Here is a 23,989-nt window from a genome sequence, read left to right on the forward strand (position 1 = left end):
AAGTCTCTAATGCTCAACATCTACTGATTTCTATACTATGACTTGGCATTTGAATGATTCGACATGTACTGCTTACTCAGCTCCTATATCACTTGGCATACACTATCTCCTTGGCACTTGATTGATTCGGCACTCACTGTGGACTTGGCATGCTCTATCTTATACATTTTGTGCTTGGCATATACTACTTGTTCGGCATGAACTAAGTAAATGACTTAAGTGTGTAGATAGTCATTAGTCAAAACCAATCTGAGATCAACAATCTCCCCATTTGACATGAGTGTCAAAAGCACTTGGTCATGCATTAATATCCTTATTCTTATGAGCATAACATATCTCTTATTCGACTATTGTACAAAACTTCAAAATATCAAAATTTTGCAACAACTTATACCTCAAAATCTTATACTCCCCTTAAGTTGTTACACTAGTAGATTTTTGGCAAATAAATGACTGCATGACTAAAACATTTAGTCACAAGACTAAAAATTTTAGTCACGTGATTAAAAGTGATCAAATTTTAGTAATGTTTCATAATTTTTAAGTATAAGTGATGAAATAAATGACTAATTTGGTCATCAACTAAAATCATACAATTAGACAAAGATAAATGACTAAATAAATGATTAAGAAATTGATCACTCATAATCAATCACCCAAATAAATGACTAAGTTATTGATAGATAGATTTTTTTGTCATATTAATAAATTCTTTAATTTTTTATAACTTTTATTACTTAGTCATGGAGTTTTTGTCCTAATAATATATCATTATTAGAAACCTCCTCTAATGTGCTCTAAACTTGTATTGAACTAGAAATAAACTTAAAATCACCCCAATTTACACTCAAACTCCTCGTAATCTATTTATGAATAGTTGAAGAAAATAAAAAAATGTCCATGCACCCAAAATAAGACTTCAAGTCTATCTCTCATATCAAAAATATTAATTATTAGTTAAGTATTTTATGATCTCAACATTATATAATTTCTATTAATCACATTCATGTCATGTAATAACCATATTTTTATGAATAGTCCCTTTTTTATTAATAAAATATTAAGTTATATATGCCTGATATGGCTTTGACAGACTATATACCCTAGGGCCTAGGTTGTAGCCTCCTTGTCACTCTCCTAGTTGTGGTAATAAGAATTATTAAAGTTAATAATATTTTATTTTTATTTCATTTAATGTATTTTTATATTTATACTTAATTATATTATCATTATGTTCAAATTATGTTTATTAAATTTTTTTCCTTATATTATTAATAAATATAATTTAAAACACATATATTTGTTATCTTTATTATTAAATCATTTTATTTAATGATTATTATTTATTAAATAGTAGTTCCCACTATTTACTAATTAGTAAATAGTAAAAACCACAATTTAATAAATAATAAAAATGATAAATATTTATGGTTTCAATTATATTTATTCATAATATAAGAAAAAAAATAATATAAATAATTTAAATATAAATTACTTTACAAAAATATTAATATTACACTTACGATCCATGGAGATTTGTTTGAAAAAAAAATCATAATTTCTAAGATAAAAAAATGCCCATGACCATACAATACATAAGGTTCACCAAATCCCAAAGCAAGAGAGACTACTTTAATTTTGGACTTGACTTGTTTGGAAAAGTCTATGCTATAACTAGAGTTTTGGTCGCTTTTGGAGTTAGGATTTCAACTCTTTCTTGATCTCAAACTCTCATATGATTAGGGTCCATCTTTTGATAAAGATCCCCTTTATCTTTTCTCATACCTATTTCATGTGACCACCTAATCCTTACTTATATATTTTATTTCAACTTTTGACTTTCATGATATAACAACATTCTGAAAATTTTCCATATAACTAGCACCTGCACTGAAAGGAGGGTGCAATGATTACACTATTTATTTAGTAAAATATATACTTTGTAAAATACTTGTCTTATTTGTAACCTTCAATCTAACTATATCTAAGAATTTTTTGTTTTCTTCTTTCATTAATCACACTATTTATAGGCACACCTTACCTCTCATGAATAGACGTTTGAGAATATCATATAAGTTGTAGATTCATAACATATTTTTGATGCACCTAAAGAGTGTAGAATTGTAACTATATTCATATAGAAACACTGAGAATGTCCATATAACCACAACATGTCTAATTGGCATATACCTATGTATTACTTGTACAAATGAATTACATACAACCCTCATCCATTAATCAACACACACACAAAACTTCAAATGCTAGGACGTGTCTCTAATACATCAACTTCATTGATTTAAAGAGCTTATTTGAAAAATCTTTTCTTGTACACTTAATTTAAAATGAGATGTTTCTTGTATTCAAGTTGGTTAAGAATTTAGATATGACTTGATCCCATCCTCACCATCCTTAGAGTTGAAAGTTGGCTACAAAGAGATGTTTTTCTATATTAAAATTGGCAAATCATTTTAACATGAGTTTATCCTCTAAATTTTATGAATGAGTTTTTTTTGGTATTAAAGTTAATAAATAATTTAAACATGATTTGATTGTGTCCTCACTATGCCAAGAGTCAAAATTTCATTTCTATCTTTTCAATTCAAAAGTTTAGAAATAAATATATAAAATATATTACATGATAAGCTTCGCATATATTTGATTTTATTAACAAAACATTAAATCAAATCCAAGGTTTTGAAAATGGGAAGAATTATTACTTCAAACAATATGATATTTTACTATAATAAGAAGTCAATCAATAACAATTATCTTAATCAAATTATATCAAACATAAAATTGTATATCTTTATTTTATTTTTATTAATTCTATTGAATATTTTGAATATAAATACTATATTTTCTTTATCCATGCAGTCTAAATGTAAATTTTACTTAAATAAATCATTTAAACTACTTGACCTCATAAACATTATTAATAGAAATTTACACTCATTTTATATGGCATAAGAATAGAATAGACCTACATAAACTTCTAAAACTGTCCTATATTACAAAAGATTTAAAAATTGATAATTAAACATGATAAAAATCATAAAAAGTATATTATATAAAGTGTATATTTGATTTTATCTAAACTATTAAATCAAATACAAGGTTTTCACAAGAGAAGGGAAAGCTTAACTAGTCTACTATTACTTCAAACAATTTAATAGTTTATTATAATGATAAATCAATCAAATAATTGTCATAATCAAGTTTATCAAAACCTAAATTAAATTCTAAAGTATATCCTATGTACATCTAAGGTAGCCCCTAAAGAGATTCTTCCTCTTTAGAAGACAATGTTTATTTTTTGATCTTTTCCATAGCTTTGGGCATTTGGATTTGGATCTAAAGATCCAAAGTGCAAATCATAGTTGGATCTAAATCTGTGGCCCTTGATCGGTTCTACTTTGGAGCTCACCATAAATTTCCATGGGATTCTTCAAATTCAAATTTCCCTTAACACGTGGCTTTATCTACATGGTTATTTGGATTCTTTTTGCTTATTTGGATGATCTTTCATCATCTTCAAAGTAGATTGAGGTCAGGTAAAAATATTTGATTCATCTCTTGTCTTTGATTGTTTTCTTTTACTCACTTTGATTTAGGCTTGGACCTCAAATTGGAACCTTTATCATGGGCAGTTGTTCTCAAAACCTTTATGTAAAACTATTTCTTGATTCCTATGGGAATGTGATGTTGTGCAAGACACTTTGAGCAGTATTCTATAACATTGAACCTGAGATCTGGTTTAAGACCGATGAGATCAGGCCATGATTCTAAAAAGTTCCCAAATTAAGTCTAGTAAGAGTATCAACTCCCCTCACTAATTGCTTATTTTCCAATAGATTGGGTGATCATTATAAATTGTTATTCTTGTAGGAAGTGAAGAATTTTTTTACAAGGATTTTGTGCCATCAATAATATTTCCACCAAAGTTGAGGTTATTGTGAGATTTCATTGTGACTATACTAAACAATGAATTTGGGAAATTGTTGACCCTTTTTCTCCTTTGACTTCCAAAAGTCCCCCAAGGGAAATTGGGTTTTCAAAATGATGAAAACTAATTTCCACAAAAAGATCTAAAGGTTTAGTGATCTCTCTATGATTTCTCTCATCTATGTAGGATGAAAAGTTTTACATAATATTTAATGGGTATATAAAGATTCAATTAATTTTTTGAGATTTTTCTTAGAATAATGCCACTAGGTCTTCTTGCCCTAGCTTTTCAAAAATGGTCATGGTTGTGGAACCATTACAATCCACTTTTTTCATGACTTTTTTCTCTAATAGATGTTTGACCATATTGATGGACCCCTAATTAGTGGCAAGATGAAGAGATGTAGATCCCTTCTCATTTGGTTCATTTACACCTTCTTCGTATCTTTGAAAATGTTTGAGCATTTCCATGTCACCCATTTGTATAGCAATCAATATAAAACTAATAACATCACTAGACTTAAGATTTTCTCTCTTCTCCCATAGTAAATTTGGTATCAACTTCCTTCTTCATCTATTTTAGATTGGCAAAATTTGGTCAAGGATTTGTTGTTTACATCTGCTCCATACTCTAAATGAAGGAGCACATAGTCTTTGAATCCATAAATCTTATTGTTCATCTCATGCCATGCACAAATTTTTCATGTTCCCTATCACATATGCAGTCAATCTGTGATTAAATAGCATGTAGAAGATGTCAAACACCATCTCCCTTGTGTAATGAGCATGTAGGTCTCCATACCCAATAGATGTAAGAGTATTTATGGACCAGTAAATTGCAAGAACATGGCAAGTCTAGGGATCATTTTGTTGGAAACTTAGAATTATAGCACCAATTTGGGTCCTCCTCTTGTTAGGATATCGAACTTCCATAAGGTAATTGGAGCACCCAACATAGTACACTACAGATAGAGTGACACACTAATTTTGTAGAGTGTGTCCAAAAATAGTTAATCAGATAACTTTCTCAAGCCTTGCAAAAATAGAACCAACCCTCCTTAAAAAAAAAAGCTAGAGCATATTAAGAATGCCAAAAGATAAGTTTGTTTGAGATTGGAGATGGAACTAATTTCCTCAAACAATATTGTTGAAGAAATTTCAAAAAGAAGCCATGTGCAAATCTACCTTTTGAAAATTTTCTTGTGATCATCCTCTAATAGGTATGTTATTTTGTCAAGAAAGCTAACAAAAGGGTCATGATTATATCCATTGAGAAAAATCTGTTGACTGGAAGGTCCACATAGAATAGTGGTTGACTTGGTGAATCAATAAAAGAAAATACAAATGGTGAAACCCATGCTAGTAAATAACCAGCAATATCAATAATGTTTCCCATACCCTACATTATTTAACAAAATTTAACTTTTTAGATATTTTTGCACATGAGTCAATAGTCACTTTGTCAAAATGTTTGGGATTCATGACTTATGAAATTGCTCTTATAGCCCATTGGTATTTAATGGTTTCTGCAGAGTCTCTTGTATGAATGTTTGGAAAGTTTCATAGATAAGATTCAAGATTCAAGATTCCACATGAACAAATAAAATCATTTGAACAATGAAGATTTGAATTACCATAAAAGGATGTTGGGCTATCTATAATTATGTTGATTAAAGTTTTGTAGTTTCACTTAGTTTTTCTTGTACTTTTAACCTTTGTTAGAAACCAATTGTGTCTACCAGATAGAATTTTCATCCCTATTTATCAAACTATGCCTGAATAGAAACTCGTATTACACCTTGGTCAGGACCAATTAGCACAGACTCTTCCATCAATCATGAACTTGTAGTGTTGATAATTCAACATTTGGGTGCCCCACAATTATTACTTGTAAAAACAACTTGTCATTCCCATTCTTATTTGTATTTTCCTCATTTTAAATGAATTTTTTTATGGTGAAAAAAATGCAGTTGAGGTAGCTAAAGAAAGGGTACTATCAACTAAAGAGAATAATTTAATTCCTATGATGTGTGCCATAGTATCCTCCAATGAAGGATAGAGAGACTCAAAGTTCAATCACACCCTCTCATATTTTAGTGGATATTGGAACAGGGTTCCTAAAATCTAAGAAATGAGTTTATTCCATAGATTCCATCACAATACCACTCCTATCATCATAAATTTATTCATCTTTATTTATTGCTACAATAGTCACTAGGTGTTAAAAGCAATGAATTTTAATTGAAATTTTTTAAATCACTAAAGGACTTGAAGCTTCATTTATCTTTCCTAGAAGCAAGTTACTATGAGAGGCATTATGCAGAGTAGAAACAAGAAAATGAGTGCCAAGTGAAACATTTGATTCCTAAGTAGCTTCTATAGCTATTGCTTCTGCTACACTTGATGCAAAAGCTACATCAATAGTATTAGTAGCATAATAATTGTCAAGCCCTCCCATAATCCACTCTACCACCTTCTTGACCTCTAATTCTTGTAATAGATGCACCTACAATAGCAAAAAATCATTCATAATTCACATTTACTTTTCTATTTTAAATCTTCAACGATAGGATTGATGATGAATACCATGTGGTTGAAGAAAAATATGAAATATAAACTATATTAATCTAATAATTTTCTATTAATACCTTTGACTGTATCTTCTAGTATGTATTTTAAACCACATTGTTAGTGTTGAAAAATAGTATTATTTTAACAATTAGATCTATCTAAGTATATGAAAGGTGGGGTTACTGCCTAAATTATGGAGAACTGATCTTCGATTCTTAATTTGATGCATCCCTAGTTCCCCATTGTCATGCATAGTTCTCGTTGTCATTGCATAGCATAGAAGAGAAGGGATTAATGTCTTATGTTTTAGTTGCAAGTTCCCAGGTAGACATGTATGAAAAATTTGGGAGCATATATAAGGTGCATGAACTATTTGATAACATGCCTCAAAGAAATATAATCTCATGGAATGTGATGATCACAAGATATGCACAAAATAGGTTTGTTGATAATAATTTGGATGCTTTTATGCAAATTCAATTAATGCTAGATGTAAATCCAAACTATACAACCTTTGTTAGCATCCTCCCCATGTATGCCAAAGTTGGAGCTTTGTAACAAGGTATGGAGTTACATCAATGCCTTATTGGACTAAGAATTTTACAAGATGTTGAAGTTGTGAATGCTCTAATAGACATGTATACAAAATGTGGATACATTCACAAGGCTCATGAACTATTTTGCAAAATGTCCCAAAGAAATTTCATCTCATGGAATGCTATGGTTGCAAGATATGTAGAAAATGAGCTTGTTGAAAAGGCTCTGGAAAATGTTAAGAAAATTCCTTCAGTGGATGTATGGCCAGACTCCACAACCTTTTCTAGCATCCTCTCAGCTAGAAAACATTAATTTCTTTTAAGTTAGATTTAAAACTTTTATTTCTCATCTTTATATTATGTAATATTGTAGAGTTTGTTGGCCATTTTTTTGCAGGACTGGAAATATTGGCCTTTCCATGCAATCAAATTTGCTAGAGAGGAACCAAGTGACAATGAGCAGATCACAGAAGTGGCATGTACTTGTTTTAAGGAAAATTTCTAGTATTTGAGAAGGTAAGTACATCACTCCTATTATTCTATTTCCTCACTATTTTGTTTGGGTATTTATGTGAATTCATCTGTCATAAGTGAAACAATCTTGTAAATAGGTAATAATTAGCTTATCTAGTATGCTTATTATATTTTTTAGCATTTATATTGCAGCTATGAAATGTAGGTTGAGATCAAAAATGATAATGTAGAACCTATTTATAAGTTACTGAAATCAAAGAAAGGTGACCTTTTGGGTGACAAAATTACCTGAAACTTCACCAAATTTTTGGTAGACAAGATGGAAATATTTTTGATAGATATGATCCAACTACTTCTCCCTTGAATATTGAGGTACTTGGCAATCCCTCTTTTGTAGTTTCATGCCTTCTCTATATACTTTATTTAATGTTTTACCATTTGCTCTTTTTGATGCATATGTATCAAGATAACATCAAGATCCTATTTTATATAACAAATTTTTGATGTGTCAATAAGATAATCAATAATAGTTGTACTTAATGTTTGCAAAAATCATATCAAGAAGCTCCTAGGAACTGCCTAATTCTTCAAAATAGAAAATAGTACACTATTTCTACAGTGAATACATAGTGCTAAGGAATAAAATGTTGTGGTAATGAATAAGATGCAGAAATCCATTAAGATGTTGTTCTATTATAGAACAAGATTGCAAATGGAAAAGCTAGTTATTTCAAATTTGTAATTGCTCAAACTTCCACTTTTTGTTGTGATGTTATGAATCTCATCTATTTCACATGTTTGAATTATGACATAACCAAGTACTATGTTCCAAATCCCACCATATATTTTCTCAGCATAAGAGAAATTTAATTTCTTAAGGATCATAGGCAATTTTGCTTAGCTAGTCTTCTTAAATGGAAAATAGATGTTTACATGTTTTTCCAATCTTTAACATCAATAACTTGCAAGATCCATGAATTGTTTTCAAAAAATCATTTACTTTCACTTTTTTGTTGAGCAACATCATGCAAGATGCCCTAGTTTTCTTTTTTAATGTGAAAGTAGCCTTCCAATCTATGTGATCAAATGTTTACATTCATTGTTTCCTTGTGTAAATGATTGTGTTTAGAGAGGTTTGTAGGGTTTTAACTAGAAACTTTCATTTTCCTTGGATCCTCAGATTTTAACTATTTGTTCTTAATCTAGACATGTTATTGTTAATTATGCACATCTTCCTCTATAAAAGAACCAGAGCTATGTATTGAAGGTTTTGCATCAAGATATGTATCATGAATACTAATACTTCCATCACAAAAGCTTCTCCCAATGACATGAGACCCATCAACAACAATGCAAAATCTGAGTGCACTTAAAGAATCTTGAATTGTATGAAATAACTAGATCATTGTCTCTTCAACCATATTGTGTGTATATCAAGCTCTTCAATCTTAGCTTTGATGATTATGATAAATGCTAATTGAGCAATAAGATAACATCTACTATCTAGAGAAATTATAATAGTTACTTACATTTATAACTCTTATAAATAACAACTAATGGAGACCTACAATGGGACATTACATTATCATTCAAATCTAGATCTATAAAGGGGACATTACATTATGGTTATGATCAACCATCTCATGATCCATCAATGTATGGTTTTGGGGCTTATCCTATAGTTGGAGTTATCAACAAGTGAAGCATAGCCATTACCTACCAAACTTTACTAGTTCATTATTTCCTTTTGTTATAGGTTTTTTTAAGCAATTTATCATAAACATATTATTTAGGTCATTGCATTTATGAATTGGCACCACTTTCTCTATTACTATGAATAACTTAATTATAGTTCATCGATGCAAACTTTCCTTTTGCATTCCTTATTTTTATCAAATTCCTATTTTTATGTTGTTTGTAGACTAAGATTCAATAAATGTCAAAATCAAGTGTAATAAACACTTTTAGCACCCACCTGAGCATAAGGAAGAGGAAATATTTGATCCTTTGGCACCTCCATATGTTAAAAAGTGAGTATTTCAATTGATTGTGTTTCGTAGTTTTTAATAGATGCTATTTTTTAATGGGGTTTAATATTTTTATTTAATGCAAAGGTCTATTTTCTTGTCATAAATTTCATAATAATTTGTATCTTTTTTTGAGAAGTTAGCACAAGAAAAAATACTTGTGTGTGGCCAAAGTGCTCCAAATTATATTTAATAAAATGCTCGAACAGAAGAATTTAAAATTGTTGAATTGTTGCTGATAAATATTTAGATTATTGTTTTTCATAATAACTAAAAATTTTGTTCTTTGAGAAGAGCATATCATGTTATATTGACCATGATCATGGTAGATCTAATGTTGGGAAAACAATTTTGTCAAATTTTTGCATTATTCTTTAAGGGGTACTAGCGCAATGGAAGAGCACCTAATTTATAAGTAGGAGGATGGTGGTTCAATTCCATCATGCCCTTATATGACTAAATTAATTATTAAATAAGATACCAAATAAGCTACCAAATATATTACCAAATATACTGCCATATATACTACCATATACTACCAAATATACTACCCAAAAAACTACCAAATATACTACCAAATCAACTACCAAATATACTACAAAATATACTACCATATATACTACCCAAAAAACTACCAAATATACTTCCAAGTAAACTACCAAAATTACCAAATAAACTACCATATAAACTACCAAGTAACAAAAATAAATGACTAAATCAATGACCTAATCAATGATTAAAATAGTTTAGTCATAAATTTTGTTGGGAGATAAATGTCTGGCAATAAACTACCAATGGTCATGTGATCAAAATTAGTCACATATCTACAATTTTTAGTAGTTTATTTAGTAATATATTGTTGTTTTTGTACTAGTGTTAGATCTAGTTCTATACTCAAAATTGTGTACTCAAAATGTTACTCCTTCTGAGTAGATATGCCTCAAATGATACTCTTTTACTTACTTGCTCCCCCATGCTCTTACTCTACCTCAGCTGATAATATTTCTCTCCTTTTGCTTAATTTCTCCCCCTTAGCTTAATTTCTCCCCCTTTTCTTAAGATTTAATTTCTCCCCCTTTCTAAAACTAATGTCAATGGGCTATACACTGAAAGTGTATTTTTCTAAGAAAGATCTATGGACCTCAAGAATAATCTTAAGAACTACATCCCAATTTTCAAAAGCTACATCCAAAGACTTAATTTGGATAGCAAGGTGAACTAGGTCATCTAACGTAGAAAGATTAGGGTCTTTCTTCATAAGGGTTTCTGCATAGCCTAACTCCTTGTGCAAAATCTCCATGTGTGGAGTCAATGTGGTTTAGATGTTGAACAGTTTGGCCCTTATGTTGGCTTCTTCTAAATATAATGTTGTTAACTAACTTTGGGTTTGCAATAAAGTCCTGAAGTGCCTCTCACTTTAAGCTGGAGTCATAGGCAATTTTGCACCTAATGAATTTATTTGAATTTCCAAGCTCAAAATGTGACTTCTTATCTTTTGTGTGAAGAGTGTGGGATTGCATAGTTTGGTGTATAGTGAGAAAATGTTCTCAAGTACCTTCTTCACACTTTCTACCTTAGTTGCCAATGCAACTTGTGTAAGTGTTATATCACTAGATATTTTCTCACTTTACTTTGAAATTTCTTTCTAGACCATTCTAATAATTTTGCATTGGTATCAAGGTTTGCATCACTTACCCTTTCCACTAAATTTTTCAATTGTTCAATAACTGGCTTGGTTTCATTTGGACTAGGTAGACCGAATGCATCTAGGAAGATGCATTTAATATCAAGAAAAGATTTCTTTTTCCTATGTTCCCTTCTGAGTAGTTCTTGATGTTTCTTCCTAGCCAAGGTTTCTCATAGTATATCCACTTGCTCAATTGTCATTGTGGCATAATCAAATTTTGGTAAAACAATTTCTTCATTAATGTTAACATCTCCATATGTTATTACCTCTTCAACCTTTGATGAACTTGGACTTAAAACTGGGAATATTGCAAAGGTGTTGTATCTATGCTCAGCTTTTCAAGAGTGTGACTAGAAGGAATGCTAGATTCTAGTAAAGTTACTAGAGCTTGAATTGTTACTTGCTCCTTTAACTTGGGTGTTGACTCGGTCTCTTTAGGCTTGTCCTTATCTACCACAATGCCTTGAATTTCACCTTTAACTTGTGCTACAATTGTATCAACCTTTTTTGGTGTAACTTTAGGTACTTTATCTAAAGGTTGTACACTAGTGACTTGAGGGGCGATGGTAGGTGGTTCTTTTATTTTCACCTCTTTCCTTGTAGTGTCAGTCATTGATTTCTGAATTTCATCTACACTCACTAATATAGGGTTATTACATAGTTTAGCTTATAGTGTGGATTGATCACGTATCTTTTTCAAGTCTTCCTTTGTTAAGGGATTGATGTTGTGAGCAATGAGATTAGAAACATCCTTTACTATTATTGTTTCAATGTTTACACTTGATATTTGTTGAGGGCTAACATTTGGCAATTGTGTATCTTATACACTCTGTTCTTCTTGCTACTATTTCTTTTGTTGTTGCTCTTCCCTAGCTATTACCTCATCATCTATATTCATTTCAGTACCTTTGTCAACTATATCTTCATTATTGTCATCTTCTTCATCATTTTAAACCTCAATAGGCTCCTATTCTCCTTCTTTTACTATAGCTATCCCATATATAATTTTCCACATTTGTTTTGTCTTCTTTACAATTTGTGCCTTGTTAAGTTTAGGTATAACTTGAGCAAGTGATGTCTCCCTAATCTATCTTTCTAGGTTCAAACAATAATGCCATTTTTGCTCCACTCTTTCATATAAACTTTTAGGCATAGAGTTTGCAATCTCTAGAGAGGCTTTCTTAAAATTTTCCATCATGGCATATATTGCCTCCAATACTTGATTCTTTTCAAATTTTCCAAGATTATCAAAATCAATGTGAGAAAATTCTAACAAATCTGCATTATTCCTAACAATCTCACATAGGTTGCCTAGATCTGAAGATGGATTATGACTCACCACTTGGATTTGGCTATTGTCATTAGATTCTATTCTTTCTTCATCAGATTTGGCCTAAGAAATGTACTTTCTCCTTGGTCTTTTCAATGCTCCTCCTTTGTGCTTTGTAGGTTTTGCTTACTCTTTTTCCTTTTGTGTAGTGACACGTGCACTAGCCCTTGTGGTAGGTGTAGTAGGTTTAGGCTGGCTTGGTTTAACAATCTTCTTGGATCTTCTCACTGGTTGAGCCTTAGCCTTTCTCTTATTCTTATCAATAGGAGTAGGTGCTTCCTCAGCACCTTCTACAATTTTTTTCTCTTCCTCTTATTGATCTTCACCCTGTCCTTGTGTCAATGCAATTGGTGCTTGAATCTAACCATCTTCTTCCTCTTCATCCTCTTCTTCTTCATCCTCTTCCTACTTGGCACCTTCACCAAATTTAGCTTTTAATTTCTTTACTAATTTTTCCTTCTTCTTGATGACAGAGGTAGTCTTTGATTCCATGGTAATCTTAGATTTGGTCATCTCATAATTACCAAATGCTTTGGCATTTTTGTCTATCTCTTTTGCAAGTAATGTTTTTATTATTGCAAAGGCCTTATCTACATTAATTTAATAACCTAATGGCCTTAGCCATATTACTCTTGGATTTTTTGCTTGAACAAATGTAAAATCAACATCAACCAAGAAATAAACATCATCATAATGTTTTTCCACTAGTGATACTAGAATCTTCAATCTTTTCCTCATAGATTTCTTGAAGTCCTCAAAGTAACTAGTCATTATTGACTCAAAATTTTCACCTAGTTGTTCAATGAACTCTCCCATTTGAACTGCCACAAACCTATTTGTCTTCCATGCAATAGTGCAAAATGTAGGAAATGTTTTCTAAACATAAAAGAAGACACATATCAAAATAGATCCATATTTGCACTGAGCACTCTTTTTTCTCCTTATCACTCCTAGGTTTTCAATCAATTGTTGTAGTTGTAGCTTGGCAAGATAATATGTATGATCCTTCTTCACAATCTTGTAACCCACATCCACTTCAATATAGGGCACACTATTCAATCTGCTTGATTGGTAAAACTTATGTGCAATTATCCTTACTGCAAAATCTCTTAGAGAATCTATGATGGTGTCAATTGTCATTCCCCTCCTATTCCACACAGCTCATGTGTTCTTCTCAATAATCTTTTTGGATTCACTCCTCATAGTCTTAGGCCAATCTAGAGTTGGATACCTTGTTACCCTATGTGTTATTCTTTTGGTGATTTTGATAGATCCATTGTCTAACCATTGTGAACTATCATGAATCCCACTCAATAAAATCTTGATCCATTCGAGTTTGAAAACATTAGGGAAGTCTAGAGCACAAGTTAACCATTTCTTTTCTACAACCTTAAATTCTTCCCTTAACACACTATTTTCACAAAGTTTTCCATATTCTTCCCTTATCTCCATGTCACCAATACTTCCAATTTTACAATTGTAACACTTTTTAACATCTTGAATCATTAAAACTTTTGGTAGTATCATAGATAATGCACCAAAGGGATCCTGTTAGTATGCAACATTTGGTATGACTTTGAAAATGGGTTGTTTCACTTTGTTATTAACCAAATATACATTCAAAACCACTTTACCCTCTATTTCTTTAGCCCTCGAAGAACTAGATAGCATTATACAAAACTAGGGTTTATGAAAATAGAAATAGTGTATCTTGACACATGATAAATACCTTGCAAAATCTGACAAACTCATGTCAAATTGCTATTTAGATCTTCTGCAATTGCTTCAGATGAATTTTTTGATCGCCTCTAGCTCTCCTTGCTTTCTCTCAAATTTGAATGATGTAAAATAAGAAGAAAATTAATCAAATACCCTTTCAAAATGCTATAACTAATGTTGAGTGCTTACACAGTTGTAAGCTTAGCATCAACTAGTTTTAGGCTCACTCGCATCCACTAGCATTTTACTTGGCAATCATAGGAAACTTTTCATGCTCAGTAGTAACATGAAAAACTTAAAGATTTTTCTTTGATTCCCAATAACATATTGCATCTTTGTTCATGTTTATGTAGACTTTTTAGTACTAAATCCTTTGGAACTGATATATGATATAACTTCTAAATATTAGTCTCACATATCTCTTGATTGCTTAGTTTGATGAGGTGAGATCACCTGACCCATTAGCTGAAGTGATCCCTTCTCCACTTGATGTGCTGCAATCCTCCTTTTTCTTTCATGTCTTGTTCATTTCATTTCTAACATCTTCAATAGTTTCCTTGCCTTCACCTTTATCTTTATTGAACTCACAAATTTGTGCCCTTGTCCTTGTTGGACAATATCGACTGATGTGATAAATCTTCAATAACTAAAACATGTGGTTTGACTCGACCAACTTTTGAAATCACTTTTGAAGTATGTTCTAATTCAATTCTCAAGAACATGTCCATAATCTTGACAATAATGATAGCTATATCTTGTATTATAATCCTAATTATAAGAGTTTCCATTTTTATTCACCTTTGTTTGCATATTTGATGACCACATGGGTCTAGATCTGCACTCAAAAGCTCTATGTCCATACTTTTGATAGTTATAACAATATCCTTCAAATCTTTGAGTGTGCATGGTCTTAGTTCTGCATTCATGTGTTTGATGACCTTGTTTGTTGCACTTATGGTAGTGAACCATGCTCTTATACTTGACATTCTAATTTATAGTCTTGCTCCTACACACATTAGGATTATGTCCTTTCTTAACACAATTATGACAAGTAGCTTTGGAATTCTTACTTTTTTGCTCCTTTCTTTAGCACTTTTGGATGACTCTCCTTCCTCGGTACTTGTGTATCCCACTCCAGATGTACCATTGTTGAATCTAGGGGATCTCAGTAATTTCTCAAAGTGTTTCATGGCTTCACTTGGTTTATTGAAACTTTCAGCAAATTCCTTTTCCCTTTTTAGATCATTATTTAATTGCTCATTCTACAACTTCAATGTTGTTATCTCAATGTCCTTAACATTCAATTCATAGTTGGCATTGATCATTTGACTCAAAGTATCCAATTTCATGTTAGAAATCTCATTTAGCTCTGATAATTTCTCTTGTAGTTTGTTGGTCAAAACTCTTTTGTCATCTTCAATATTTTCTTTTTCTTTCATAGCTTTCTTTTTATGTTCAATCACCTCACATGGTAGTATGGCTTGTGATTCGTGCTCTAACTTGAGATTTTTGATTTCTTTAGCTTGGGCTTTATTCTTTTCCATTAGATCTGCAATCACTACATCAAATTCATTGGAGTCTCCATTAGTAAATATCATAATAGTGTCCATCTCTCTATATTATGTGTCATTCTCTTCAATAGCAATTTCCTTCCTTCTCTTCAAAGATTTCTTTAAGTCTTCTCTTGCTTCATTCAATTGATGTAGAATGAGTTGTATTTCAATTTCCTGATTCTCAATGATCTTTCCCAACTTATAGACTTCCATTTTCAAGATCTTTCCTCAAAGCTACAAAGCTTCACTTTCAGAGAACAAGGCTCTAATACCAATTGTTGAAATTACAGTAGGAAAGGTAAACTTCTGAGTTTAAACTTTGACCCATAAAGCATTCACTACACATCCATCTCATTCATTCAATAAGTAAACTAAAATATCATGTAAAGAATATACATATAAATCATGTAAACAAGTAAACATTCACACATATATAACACTAGATATGATTACCCATAAACCCTCCAATGAGAATGTAAAACTGGGGTGGGGATGACACCCACAAATCTTCACTACTACAATAATAAAGTGTATCCAATGAAAGTTACGATGTTTGACCATGAGACATGATCTACCCTGTGAAAGGTTTGTCCTGTTAAAGCCTTACAAAGCCTATTAGGTCTTACCTTGTTAAAGGATTTCAACACCTTGTTAAAAGTGTGCCTTGTTAAAGGACTTTAACTCACAACTAAGTAAGAAACTTGTTACAGGATTACAATAGAGCTTGTTAGGACTACTTTATTAAGAGATTTAATTGATTCACCTATTAAAATGTCTCAACATTGATCTTGTGGTTAAAACTTTGTTTCTTGATGACAGATCACCTCTAAACTGATGTATTCTTGGTCCTTCTTGATTAGATGTCTCTCTGTTGTACCAATATTCCCTTCCTCTATTCTCCTTTAACTAATTTTGAAATGAAATTTCAATTCACAATTCCTTAGCCACCATGAATGCTCTATTTTCACATGCAAACTTCTTTCTTCACTCCTTCCACACATGTACAAAGTTTAGGGTTTGAACTCCTTCAGAAAACCTAGGTGACTTAGGGTTAGGTATGAATCAACGGATGTGATTATCCATTTTCTTGCTTAAACCTTACCTTTACTTGATTGGATGCATGAAATACATAGGTATTCCAACTTGAGGTTCATCCTTATCACCAAGATATCATAATTCAATCTTTAAGTCAACTAAAAAATGTTTTACATAGTAGTTTCTGCCAATACAAACAACTATGAAAAAATTGTGTTACTCGGCATCTGAAGTCTCTGATGCTCAACACATACTAATTTTTTATATTATGACTCAATATCTGAATAAATCGACATGCACTACTTATTGGGCTCCTATATCAATCAGCATACACTCAGCACTTGAGTGACTTAGCACTCACTATGGACTCATCATGCTCTATCTTATGCATGGTGTGCTTGGCATATACTACTTGGTTGGCATGAACTAAGTAAATGACTTAAGTATGTAGACACTCATTAGTCAAAACCAATTTGAGATCAATAATATTGTTATTTTTTCATTTGGATTTGGTGTATATTAGCTATCTACACCAGAGGGAGAACAACTCCTCGAGCCCATCAACATACTTCACATGAAAAAGTTACATGCTTAATGCTTGTTGCTTAGATTTGTACATATTTTATGATCCTAAAAAATATCCACAAAAAACATAAAATATCATGAAAAAATGGGCATCTTAGTGAAAACCTAGCAATAGGTACTTTGATGTATCTCCAAAAAAAACAAATATCTCAAAAAAAACATAAAAATCATAAAAGATCCTGAAAAAAAAATGCTACCAAGTGGCAAAAACTTGAAAATAGACACTAATTGAGACCCTTACACCCATGTCTATTAGTCTCACTTTGTGCTCATGAACCTATTCATCTCATTTTACTTCATCTTGCCTAGCTTGGAACTAAATCTCATCTACATCTAGGGGGCACAAATTTGCTTGGCATGTTAAGGTCTCCTTGCTCATTGGTCTTTCTCTGGCAGCTTGGTCAACAATATTTTTCAACATTTCCTTTAACTTTGGTGTTTCTCAATGCTTATTATATACCTTAGCTATAGTCTAGGATGTTTGATGTTTCTTGTTGAAAAACTTGAGTCCTAAAGAGATAGTCATGTGACTTACACACACACTTGAATATCAAACTTGATAAGACTTGTTGGCTTTATTTTCTTTGTGTGTTGCCTATGATGTTTTCTTTGTTGAGAATTCCCTCCCTAATAGTCTCTTGAGGACACCATGGACTAGAGGACTGGGGGCATGGGGCATGTTTTCTCTTGTTACCTACTTGTGGGTATACTCTCTTGATCTTAAGTATCAAGAGAATTCATGTTTGTCCTACTTGACATTTAAGATCTACAATATATCATCCTTATATGTTTTTTGTAAGACCACACTCATAGATTATCCTGGCATTTGTGCCTCAACACAAGTGTAATCTTGTTATAGTAAACTTAAGGGAATTTAACTGCACTAGTCATCTTGACCTTTATGTCTTTGGTGCATAGGTTGGGTTCCCATATACCTATCTGATATAAATCATAATCATATCTTCATAGTTACACTAGTGATGATTGTATGATCTTTTGATGTCCCTAAATAGTCTTGATGATGAAAAACTAGGGCTCGCTTATGTGTCCCTTGTCATTGTACCTTTTCATTCTAGCTTGTATTCTAAGGTTCATTCTAGTTTAGCTTTTGCATTTTGCATGTTGAGAGAGATCTCTCTTTATCTTTATAGACATGTAAGCTAACTATGTTTACTTCTTTTTGCTCCTCGATCATGTTGTTTGCTTCTTATTAGATGTAATGCCTACCCCTAGTTGACTTTCCATATTATATTACCAAACTCTTTTAGGCCAACTTTATGTTTATGCTTGATGATTAATGACATTTTTTTTCAAATTGTTGGATATTATTTCATACTCAGTTGATTATATGATGAGTTAATTTGGTACTAGTTATTTCATGTATGCATGATTGTTCTTCGATGATTATACTTGTATACATTTATTTCAATTATTTTGTGATGATAGATAGATGGATTATTTTTATGATTTTTTTCTATGGTTACTTACCCCATACTTGCATGGGTATGGTGTACCTACATGTTGTACTTTATGTATGATGTTTCTGATATGGTTGAGGGAGGGAGTCGTAGTCACCTACTAGTCGGGATCTACATGATGCACCACTTATAGTCATTGCCTATTTAGTTTAGAATATGTGTATGTACATGTGTGGATTTTATGCAAATTGTAGGTACCAGGTATCGACATTCCTGAATTGCCAGGATAATCATACCCTATCGTAATATCTCAATGGTAAGAGAGGGGAGATAACCCTTGAGTCTAAATCCTATCCTTAAGCCAATTATCCTAGAAAGTAGGACAAGTACCTAAGTTGTTTACCCTTCCGAATTCCTCAAGTGACGTAAATTCATGATTATAATTCTTGAGTTTGATCTAGTTTTTTTGTACTTTATTATGGGTTTTCATTTCAGTCTTGTGGGTCTGTGATTACTTTCTGTTATAATTAAATCAAATTAAAAAAATAATTAATGATTTAGTTTAATGGAAATTATATAAAGGAAATTTGATATTTCATTATATTTGATTAATTGAGAAACTAATTAAATTAAAGAATTAAATTTAAATATTTAGTTAAAGTCTAATTTTTGGCCTAATAATATTTATTTAATTTAATAATATTATTTTTAGGATTTCATTTTTAAATAAATGCTAAATATTATTATTACTTAATTTAATAAATATTTTTATAAAAAATGTCTCAAGAACTAATTAAAGAGAGAAAGAAAATTATTTAATAAAGATATTTTAGTTAAATGGCAAAAAATTTGTGCATGAATATTTAAAATGTAATAAAATAATAAAAGATAAAGATCAATGAGTCTTCTCACGTGATTGCACAATTGACGTCATAAATTTAGGGGACAACTCTTTATCAGAGATCTACAACTCATTTTTGCAAGAACCAAGTTTTGGAGGAGAAATTTGGGAGGATGTTTTCAGAAAGAAAGGAAATACTTGTGTGCTCCATGCGCTATTGAATTAGCTTCAGATTTAGGTAGAATCTTGTGGTTAATTTGTGTAGTAGATTTCCATTCTTAAATTTCATGTCTTCTTCGTGCCTAGATAAATCTATTCTCAAAATTTTAGATTTGGTTGATATCATTGTGTTGTAATTTACTAGATTCTGTTCTTGATTTTGTATGTGAAGGAATTAATTTATTGAAACCCTTGTTATAGTTTATCATTGTTCTTTGTTTTCAAAATTGTTTGTATATGAGGAATTGTGAATTACAAACCCTCACATGGTAAATTTTAGAAAATGAAATTGTAGGTAGGGTTTGAAATCGAACAAAGATTATTGATTAATCAAATTTGTTTGATTGCTAGTAAATTCTCTCTCAAATCTGCTATTGGAAAATTTATATATATATATATATATAATGTAATTACATAGTAATTTGTAATTACTGTATAATTATATTATTAAATATAAAATTATAATTATAAATTATAAATTACAATTTATTGGAGGGGGAAAATTTGGTAATTTGTTTTCATAAAAAAATTTAATAAAAAAATATTAAATGTATTTTGGACGGAGGTAGGCCACCACATCCCACCTTCCCTCCCCGTCTTATCCCTGGTGGCACATAAGGATTGCCACAGCAGTCCCGCTACGATAGCAGTAGGTACTGTTGATGTAAGACTTGCTACAACTATAGTAGGGCTTGCTACAATGGCCTATGTTTAGGCAAGCGGGCGAGCCTTTAGAAATGTTTTTAAATGTTTTTATTTATTTATAATTTTTTAAAAATTATTTTATTAAATTAAATTAAATAATTTTTTTAATATAGTTTTTATTACTAATTAATATAATTTTTTAATTAGTATTAATTAATTAAAATAATATTAAATGTTATTTAATGAATTTAGATTAATTTTTATTATATTATTAATTAGTGATTATGTTTATTAATAATAAATCAATAATTATTGTTTTAATAATCTAATTATTATTATTTAAATTATTTTATAATGATTAATAGAGGTAGTATTATTTTATGAGCTAGCAGTAGTTGTGCGTTCAAATTTAAAAGTGAATATGGATCCTTTTATACGGGTAATTATAAACTTTATCAAAACAAAAACTTACAATGAAATGTAAACATGAACCTTACTATAAACCAAAACTATGAAACTACACTGTCAGTTTAATGTTTTCTTGTGTGTTGGGTTTTGGGGTTGACTTAGTTCTTTGAACAAATCAGAATGTTTACCAGAGGCTTGGGAGTTTTGTTGTGTGATGATGTTATGGCTTATTTTGGTTTTGATCTTCTATACCCAACCATGGTGATGTGTCATGTGTGCTCTATGTAGAGTTCATCAGATGTTTTGTTATTGCTTTCAATTTCTCTTGTGTAGAACTAAGGTGAATGGTGTATCTTTCCTGATATAACCTTTGAGTCTTTGATCAATTATCTTTGGATTGCTTCTCAATTTCTTGTATAGGACTGAGGTGATATTGAGTTATTATTTTGGCGATGTCATGTGATGTAATGATTTTGTATATGTGTACTTGATTTTGGATCAGTCTCGTTAGGATGATCGAATTGGTGAAATTTGTGATTATGATCAGTAATGTTTTCAATATTTTTTGAGTTTCTTATTTAAGAACTGATGAGTGATTTATGGTCATATAAGACCTACTAATTTTACTAAGCTTAGGGTAGATTATTTGTATGTCATGTTGGCAAGTGGTTTGCAATGGAGGTTGAGGTCTTAAAGATGCTGATGGGTAACCCACTGTAGGTTGTTTTAATAAGTGATAACACTACATTAAATGAGAGTAAAATGAATTAATAAGAGTCATTATTTTTCCTTTCCCAAGCCTCTAGTGCTAGTATAGGCTAGGATGGGAGTATGGAGGATGCTTGGATGTGACCTTTCTTTGTTAGTATGCCTTATCTATACAAAAGGATACTGATGCCACATAGAGACACTAGGGGGCCAGAGTATTAAAAGATTGATTGGGTAACCTTATAGTTGGCTCATGTGATGACACTTTCCCACTTACATAGTAGATTTCCTACTTGTCATTATTGCCTCTGGGTTTAGATGTCCTTTATATCTTGGCACCTTTGAGTTAGATTGCTTTCAGGTTTTCCTTGACCTAGATGTTGGTTCTGACCTTGGAGTTTGATATCTAGTTTGGGACTTGAGACTGTCTCCTTAGCATGGTGGGAGTGGACCTTTTTGGATTTCATGAGTTAAGGTGGTAGTGCTTTTTACTTTTACTATTGAGATTTGACAGTTTGATGTCGTGGCTGGAGTTCCCTATTCTGTACTCTCTTTCATTCTATTTTTATGTACTGTGATGGATGGTTGTATTGTATAGTATTGTATTTGATTTCATAGATCTTACAAGATTATGTAATCTATTTTTATGATGTATATTCTTTCAGCCTTCCATACCTTGTAACTTGTACAATGGATGATCCTGCATTCTAATTATTTCCAAGTGGCATTTAAGATAATTGTATATTATTTATATGGATTTGTACTTGTAAATATGCTTTAATCTACATTTGTGATATATTGGTTTTAGTATTAATTAAACTTAATGTGATTCAACATCATGGGATCCTTAAGAGGTGTAACCTATTTATGTGTTGCTTATATATGAATGTATGCTATTGCTTCTGCTATTTTATAATTATTGTTATATATTATCATTCAAAAAGAAAAAAACTTGGCAAACTTAGTGAAAATTTAGGTTGGTTTGTTTTGGGTCCCTTGGTGGGGTGTTACATCAGTCTTATCAACTTAATGCTTCTTTAATTCTTGTCATTACAAGGGGTTAATCTCATCATCATATCTACTTTATCTAGGTGCTAAATTTTCAAATCATGAGTCTGTATCATAATATCAGAGACAAACATCTATAAGAGAGATACATCCATACATCTATGAGCATAAACATAAACATGAGCATACATATCAACATCACATGAAACATAAATTTGAGTGTTTAAATAGAAACATCATCAGATGAGCAAGAAAGGGACAAATACATAGTGAATAACTGATTCCAATATCTCATATATATCATATGATTTAGTATGAATACAATGTGAGATCAAAATCTAGACAATGTCTCTCAAAATGATACATCAAAATGTCACAAGGACTTCAAAAACCTAGACCTAGACCTAGGATTGACTCTCTCCCTCTTATGTCATATGTGGTTGTGGAGGAGGTGCCTATGCCCTGTCTAGCAACTGTATCACTCCCTCTAACCTCCCATCTCTCTTGGAGTAGTTAATTAATCCCTATCCTAGAGCCACCACCGCTCTATACACTACATAGTAATAGGTTTCACTCACTCCATGGTGCTATGATTCTCACCTAGTTTTATCTGTCTCTCACCTCAACTCCTCACTTCAAGCCCGCTCATTTATCACGTGTTGGTCTTGCATAACAATAGTAACCTATGTATTCTATAGCTCAGCCTCTAGCACTCTAATCATCTAATCCTTAGGATTTTCTCTCCCAACCAGTGCAAATAGCTCCTCTCTCTACTCATTTCTCATATCTTGCCTCCTCTCAACCCAAGGTCATTTGACCAAACTCTCCTCCTCTATTGTCTCTGCCTCTTTCTCCTTTCTCTCTGTACTCTACTCCTTGACCTAGTCCAACTACCGGATGGACCCCTAGAGCCAATAGGTTTGTGTCTCCCTCTCCCTCCTCCCCCTCTATCTCCTCCATCCCCTCCCTCTCCCCCATCTCCATCATCACCTCCCCTACTATCATCACCTAGGAGTGCATCTAGAACTTTGAACCAAGGAAATGGGTGTCATCTCATCTCCCATGCATATAATTTGGCAAAACTTTTTCATTTTTCTGTGTGAGGAAGTCATCTCAAGCCTACCTCTATAACCCTTGTGTCTCCTACAAACATGCTATATAGTCCAGCATGGGCATCCAACCCCTATCCTCATCCTCCTATACCTATGCATACATGGTGGTCTTAGTAGGCACTTGTTATCTCCATCCAAACTACCTCCATACACAGCTGATAACAAAGT

The 23,989-nt window shown here is 31.6% G+C and overlaps 2 pseudogenes; both read right to left on the bottom strand.

The window, feature by feature from the left end:
• Positions 1–3,772: 3,772 nt before the first annotated feature.
• On the bottom strand, positions 3,773–4,573 carry LOC149552429 (potassium channel AKT1-like; annotated as a pseudogene).
• Positions 4,574–4,626: 53 nt separating this feature from the next.
• The window catches only part of LOC149552430 (potassium channel KAT1 pseudogene), a 37,222-nt pseudogene continuing 17,859 nt past the window's right edge, over positions 4,627–23,989 (bottom strand).

This window comes from Cupressus sempervirens, chromosome 6 (genome assembly GCF_028749045.1).
Source record: "Cupressus sempervirens isolate cs-2001-9-10 chromosome 6, ASM2874904v1, whole genome shotgun sequence".
Lineage (NCBI taxonomy): Eukaryota > Viridiplantae > Streptophyta > Pinopsida > Cupressales > Cupressaceae > Cupressus > Cupressus sempervirens.